General features: G+C 38.2%; 1 long non-coding RNA gene across 1 annotated transcript; it reads right to left on the bottom strand.

The window, feature by feature from the left end:
* Positions 1 to 719: 719 nt before the first annotated feature.
* LOC132611121 (uncharacterized) lies at positions 720 to 1,266 on the bottom strand. Its single transcript, XR_009571465.1, has 2 exons — positions 1,126 to 1,266; positions 720 to 1,015 (listed from the first exon to the last, which is right to left on the bottom strand). It is a non-coding gene; the product is annotated as an uncharacterized LOC132611121 (long non-coding RNA).
* Positions 1,267 to 7,767: the final 6,501 nt, after the last annotated feature.

Below are 7,767 nucleotides of genomic sequence, written 5' to 3'. Positions count from 1 at the left end.
AGCTGCTGTTTTGCTATTGTGGTGAACATAATTTGGAGGGAAAGGAACCTGATGAGATTCCAATGTAGCTGCTATCAACCAGAGAGATTATGCAAGGAAATAGCAATATTCATCCATAGTAGATGCAACACACTGAGCAAATGGCAACCACTCTTAGCTCACCTACTGCAATGCCCTTGAAGTCCAGTTGATGCAGACATGGCTTGGAGGTTTTAGCAATTGTAGTCTGGTCCTTTGTTGCTTTGATAATGGCATAATGAGTATTTCTTAGTGCTGATACAGGTTCTTTGTAAGTATCAGCTTAGAGGGGCTTTTTACACTACTGGTGCTAGTTATAGGATAGTATTTTTTGTGTAGTCCATCTGTAACTAGGACCTGATTGTATTGTGTGGTTGTTGTCTTAGGAAACAGGTGGTCAACCCCTGTTTCTCTTTGTAACTAATGCACTTTGGTATCAATAAAATCTTTATTTAACCCCCCCCCCCCCCCCCCCCGCCTAAAAAAAAAAAAAAAGAAGAACAGATTTAATTTGGAAAAACTTGTTTCAATTTTTTGGGTGTAGTGCGCAAGTTGATCAGTGGATGGAGGCAATGGACTATCACTTTCCATATACTCTTTCTCAAGAACCATGTAAGTTTTATGTATCATTCCTATTCCTTGACTAGAAGATATCGTAGAGTTTTTAAGCCCCTGTCCCCGTCCCTTCTCTATAGCACCTGAGGAAGAAAAATCATATTACTAATACTTAAGCATTGAAATTCAGTTACGCCAATTTAAAACAGTAGATTAACAAAAATTCTTACTTGTTTCAATTTCTTGGATGTATTGCTTAACTATATCACTAGATTGAGGAAATAAACTCTTAGTTGACATATTCTCTTTCCCAATCAAAGATCTAAGCCCTCCTCGTCCTCGTCCCTTTCCTATAGCACCTGGCGCGACGAATGCATATCTGGTAGTAGTCTTCATACTTGATCCCACTTCATTTTCAGTCTTTAATGGTTTCATAATGAACCTGCAAAGAGCAACAGTAAAAAACAATAAGAGAAAATGTGTGACAATGTAGTAATAAAATAAATCATGTCATCAAATAACAATGTAATATTATATAAAGAGATACTTCACCTCATCAGTTCTTTTTCGTTTCTTTTGAGAAGGATTTCCTAAGTCTACAATATCATCATCCATTTGTTTCACAATCTCATAGGAATCACGAGGTTGAGTCTTCCTCACTACATGCCAACCTTTGTTGGAATTATCATTAGCATAAAACACTTGAGATGCTTGCTCCGCTAAAATAAAAGGCTCATTTGTTTTCCAAATTCTCCTTGGATTAACACTCACAAATCATATTCATCTTTTTTAACTCCTTTTATTTTATCATACACATCAAACCAATTACATCGAAACAAAAACACTCTTCTATGCATGACAAATTGTAATTAAATCACATCTGTTAAAACCCCATAGTAATCAAGGTTCTCACTATCTTTATCATTCTCACCAATTACAAGAACACCGCAATTTTGAGTCCTTAAGTTTTTACCATGATCTTCTGCATGAAATCTATATCCATTGACAATGTAACCATGGGAATGTGTCGAACATCCGGTAGGGCCACGTGAAAGTGAGAGCAGATCTTCCATGATCCGACTATTATCTTCTTTATATAATTGTGCAACCTATGAACAAATTAAGTTGATAAAATACTAACATTGATAAAATATACCAATATATTCATCTCATTACATAACATTACCCTTGACTTTGAGTAACAAAACAGTGGTTTACATGTTACATCAGATATATGTCCAAACTCTAGAACATTATTTTTAAAATTAATATTTATTCTAATACAAGATTGGCACAAAAGGAAGAATTGGTTTGTTGGTTTGCACAAACTGGTTTTTGACCTGCATTATAAGGTCTTGAATAATCTATTTGTTATCATTATTTTTGTGATGGTATTAGCACTTGGTGTTCATTCCACTAAGAGGTTGATATCATTTGGATTTTGCACATTTGAGAGAGTTTATGCAGTGGCATGTCTGGGAAATCGCAGCTGTCAGCAGTGCACTGGTACTATTTTTTGCAGGTTTAACATACTACAGGCAGTAGTGCATCAATTTGGGACAACTTTTGCTTGACCACTGCAAGGGAAACACATTGCTTATGCTCAGCTGGGAAGGACAACAAGAGATGCAGCAGTGCAGTTTGCATTTGACAGTGCTAATTTGTTGCATTGTTGTACTCCTATGTTATCTTTCAAGCAAGGTTTGGTGATATCCCATTGATCCAACTGGTTTAGGAAATGATATGGACCACACAGTTGACACAAAAAGAAACAAGTGCAGGCTGCAGATTAACAGTGGGACTGGTTTACTAGTTTTTTCATTTGCAGCTATGCAAGTTCATCAAAATGGTGGATCAAAAATAATATAAGGTCTTGCATGATCTATTTGTTGTCTTTCTCACAGTGTGTGGTATTAACACTTGGTGTTCATTCTGCTGAGGGATTGACGACATTTGGAAAGTGGTTTTACTCTTATAAAGACTGGATTGATATACCAACTACACAAGGAAAACTACAACTTAGTACATGGAAGAGGAGCAATTGTTGTTGTTTTAGGAGCAGCTGTTTCACTCATTTGCATCATGCAGGTCACAAGATAACATCAAGTATGTAGAAGCTCAGCGCAGTAGCTTTAGTCAAGTGCACTTTCAGATGTAACTGCAAGACTTCATAAGCTGCAAAGTCACATTAGCAGTCTGATGATCTTATTTTGATCAACAACTGCTCATTCTTTTGTTTTTTTGAGTTTCAAATTCTTATTTCAATTAGTTAATTCGTTAGCTTAAGATGGTCATTAGTTTAATTCTTGCATTATTATTATTAGCCTTTTTGGCTACATTTGTAAGGACCTTTTGTGATTCGTTTTGGGAAAAATTTATAAAAGCAGCCCTCGGCACCAAAAATGCCTAGTGGACTTTATTTTTTTTTTAAAAAAAACCTCCTCATTCTTTTTAAAACAATGAGAGTGGTTTTTACAATTAAAAGTAATTTGAAAATTGTCCAGAAAAGGGAAAAAAGAAACTACATAGTGGGGGAGCCGACGTTGTTCGGCGCTATGATATGTTCTATTTTCTATATGAAGAAGAAATGTTTTTCAAAGAAAGCCAAGTATGCATGGCATCCGCCCTAAGAGGCACTCAGATGTACTGGTTACTCTTTTATCTCATGATATGCTCTATGTTCCCATTCTGTTTGGTTTATAATTACATCCCTTACTATGTTACTATTCATGCCTTACATACTCAGTACATTGCTCGTACTGACCCCCTTTCCTCGGGGGCTGCGTTTCATGCCGCGCATGTACACCCAGATGAGTAGAAGCTATTATAGAAGATGTTCCAGTGGAGTTGGCAAGCTCCATTTGCTCTGGGGTGTTGCCGGGTCAGAGTACTATGCTATGATGTCTTGTTCGAAGTTAGAGACTTTGCAGACAGAGTCGTGGGTATAGAGTGTCGGTATTGTAAACGGCTCCACCAGCCGATGTGTTATCTTATGTTATGTTATAAAGTCCATGTGATTACAGATTCCATTTGATTTGAGTACGAGGGAAAAGAAAGTATTTCATTCTTATTCGATTTAAGAGTCCAAAGATATTATGCATGTAATAAGAGTCAGCGGGTTCGCTCGGCTCCGAATATGGGGTCGGGTGCCCATCACACCCTAGTAAAGTCGGGGTGTGACATCAAGGTTCTAAGCGTGCGCCTGGATGCAAGAAATATCCATACTTGTCTGAAGTGAGGCCTTCATGCTGTCATCAATCAAATGTGGTCCCAATCCACTCATGAACCGATAAACACGATCCCCCATCTCTTCTACAACAGCTAGAGCATATCTAGCCAATGAATTAAGATGGCGACTGTACTCCTGAACACTCATGTTTCCCTGTCTAAGGTTCAGAAACCTATCAGCTCGGGTCCGTCGAATATTGGGCGGCAAATAATGCCAAAGGAAGGCATCTGTAAACTCCTGCCACACGGGTAGGGGTGCATTAATCCTTCTAGATGACACCTAAGTCTCACACCAGTGAACAACAACATCCCGTAGTTTATAGAAAGCCAATTCTATTGACTAAGTGTCTGAAGCATGTATCACCCGCAACGTTCTCAGCATCCTATCTATAAAATTCTGCGGGTCCTCATCTAGTTTTGATCCAAAGAATTCTGGAGGGTCTAAATTAATAAAATCTCGAACCCTAGCACTAAGAGCCCTTTCACCACAACCTGTACCCTGATGCTAGGCCTGAGCGGCTTCTAGCTGAGTCAACAACCGAATAGACTCTCGCATATCTTGACCTGAGGCATCATGTGGAGGAACTGCGGGAGCTGGAGCTGGAGCTGGGGCTCCACTATGCTCATTTAGAGCGGGCAAAGTATGAGAGGTCTGAATGGAACCTTATTCTTGGACTCGCCCTCCTTAACATCTATATATACTACCCGACCAGTTCTCTTACCTGCCACTGACTTGCCCTTTTGGGCCGCTGAAGCTTTCCTCTTCACGGGCATTACTGAAATCACAACACATGGTCAGGAAAAAGGGAATCCTCATAACATGGCTCTATCGCACGATTTAAGATGAGCAAGAAAGGTAATATTCCTAAATGCCCTGCAGCCTCCTGTTTATAAATGTGATGCACTACACACCATAAACAAGACTCTGCTAGACACGGCTTGTAGACAACCCTAGGATGCAACTTCTCTGATACCAAGTTTGTCACGACTCAAACTGGAGGGCCATGATGGGCACCCGGGCCCTACCTGTCGAGCACTGCTAACATACTTTCCCACTATGATCATAAACAAGATATAAGTCATAGAAGTGATATGCTGAAAAGGAATGAGCCCAAAAAGGTATACTATACAACTGTACTGGATAAAACTATACAGTAAGATATAGACCAAAAGGCCACACCAAGTCTAACCATACCATGACTGTCTACAAACCTCAATTAGATCATCTGACATGAAGAAGTCGGGATAGGGCCCTGACATACCTATACATATACAAAATAATAACATACCAAAACACAATAGCAACTCTGGAACAAGAGGAGAGCTCCAATGTCAGTTGAGCAGCAACCTACGGGGGAGGATCACCAATCTGTCTATCTGCACATGCGGGCATGAAATGCAACTCCCCCAGAAAAATGATGTTAGTACAGACAAAGTACTGAGTATGAAAGTGACACGAAAGAGACATAAGAGAACATAGGATGAAATAAATGTAACCTGAATGTCTAAACTGCCTCTGTGGGTCAATGATGTACATAAATACTGTGCATGCATGCATGAGGTTATATATATATAACGCCTGTCAAGCCTCTGTGGGCATCCCATCATATCGTATTGGCCTCTGTGGGCATCATCATTATCATCATCATCATCATCATCATCGCTATCATCATATGACCAGCTAATCAGGTTGTAGTGCGTATATAACTCCGTCACCTTCCCCATACCCCATACATATATATATATATATATATATAGATAATACATAGTATACGCGTATATAATGCCTGAGGGGTCACAGGTCTGTATATGTATATATATGTATAGATGAAATGCAATGCATAAACATGATAAGAGTACAAGCAACTCCAGAGATCATACAAGATCTAAAGAAAGTCTTTTTGAAGATAATATTGTGGAACATGAATCAAATGGATCATCCCTAACTCTAAGAATAGAATAATTATGGATTAACGTTACGTATACGTCTTGTTCATAAGGATCATGCCAAAAAGAAGGAAAGGTACAGCCTTAACATACCTCGTTGTCCACTTAACCACTCAACGTCTATCTTCTCGAGCTAGAAAATCTACATTCAAGACGATTCACATTAAGGTAAGTCGTTGAAACACTTATAAGGTCAAACTAAAATAATAGGTGAGCTAATAAAAATTGGACAGCATCTCACCTATATCATATATTTCCTCCTAACTCCAAAACAACTCCCAAACATCAATAACAACATCTAAAATACTATAGCCAAGAGATTATATTCAAACTAGACTCAAATTAGTCCCAAAACGTCCTTTCATGATCAATCCATATCAACAACTTCAACACAACACCTTATGACCTTTTATCCATAACTATTTTCACTTTTAAGACTTGCTACCTTCAAATCAACTCAACATAAGAAATAGAATGAATAAAATACCATATAAATTGAAGAACTTCAACCCACACAAATTACTCCAAGGCTTAGTCACCACAATTTCAACTAGAAGCAAGAACACACACCTTCTATGAACTAGTTGAGGATTTTAGGGCTTGATCTTCTCTAAAATGGTTTGGGATGTTTATGGATGATGGATAGAGCTTAGAGGGCCACTAGGGATCTGTTTTGGTGAAATAACAAGCCCCAAATGGTGGGAAATTAATTTATAACCAAGGAACAAAATCTCCACCACCTCAATTTCACGGCCGTGAAATATTTCACGGTCCGTGGAAGTGACGTGAAAAGCTTCCAGCGACTCCACCCCAATGCCACCATTCCACGGTGGTCCAACACCACTTTCAAAATCTGTGGAAGTAGCCATGGAACTGCATTATATAACTCCGAGATGCACCATAGTCTTCATACACAACTTCCCAAATGATTTTCAATACGAGCCTACGACAACCGACTTAAGATGAAACTTTAACGTGTGCGAAAGATGAGGTGTAACACATTTGCTTTGTAATTTCACATTTCGTGCACTAGAAACCATATGAATAATGTAATAACCCAACTTTAATTTAAGGGTTATTTTGTCTTTTTAAAAAATGGACAAGATGTTGCAAAAAAAAAAGAATAGAATAGAAAAGAAAGCAGGACAAGCCAAAAAGGAAAAGAAAAGAAAATAAAGAGTTAAAAATCTTATGATCTAAGCCATCAGACGTGAAACAGAGAATAAACGCTGAAGAAAAAAAATCGAGAAACATAGAAAGAAAAACTAGTAGAAGAAAAGAAAAGAAAGGGAGAACAAGAGGGGAAAAAAGGGAGACAAGTAGGGATTCCTCAACCTAAATCATCAAGGTAATGCTTCTAATATTTTATTTAAGTTTATTACATAATTATGGGTGAGTTTTTATTATTAAAACATGGGAATATTTTGAGGAATTGAAAAAGTTTATCCCTAGGACCTTCAACCTAAATCATTGATTTGAAGGGGCAAATAGTGTCGGATTTAAGACTTCTATATATCGTTGTAATCGCCCCGTTCAGACCTTTCTGAAAACAAATGTCATTTCGGGTTTTGAACACATTACCAGACAGTGTTTTCGTTCTTTAAAATTTGACTTTGACCATTTAAGCCTCTAAAAATATAGAAGTGGTTTACCCTAGGGGGTTTGACCATCCTAAATCTGTTTTTTTGTAGTTTGAGGTGACCTAGAGACTCGAGAGCGCAATTTTGATTTATTGGGAAGTGTGCGTGAATTGTGAATTTGAAGTAAATGAGACTTTAAGCATGCTTCCTTTTAAAATATGTTTGTCTACTTGGTCCATGTGTTGGGGAAAGTGTGTGCTTGGCAGAATTAGTGGTCTATCACCAGCCACAGATATATATTATTTTGCAAAGAATATCAAAAGTTATTTAATAATTGCTGTATAGTGTGGTGTGGTCTCGTACCATGGCGTTGGGGCGTTGGATGCCATTCCTTCGCTGTCGTTATATATTTACTAGGGGCATACATGTGCTGCCGTAA

The sequence above is a fragment of the Lycium barbarum genome, chromosome 9 (genome assembly GCF_019175385.1).
Source record: "Lycium barbarum isolate Lr01 chromosome 9, ASM1917538v2, whole genome shotgun sequence".
NCBI classification, from domain to species: Eukaryota; Viridiplantae; Streptophyta; class Magnoliopsida; order Solanales; family Solanaceae; genus Lycium; species Lycium barbarum.
The sequence above is the reverse complement of the archived record's forward strand: the minus strand, read 5'-3'. Positions and strand labels throughout refer to the sequence as shown.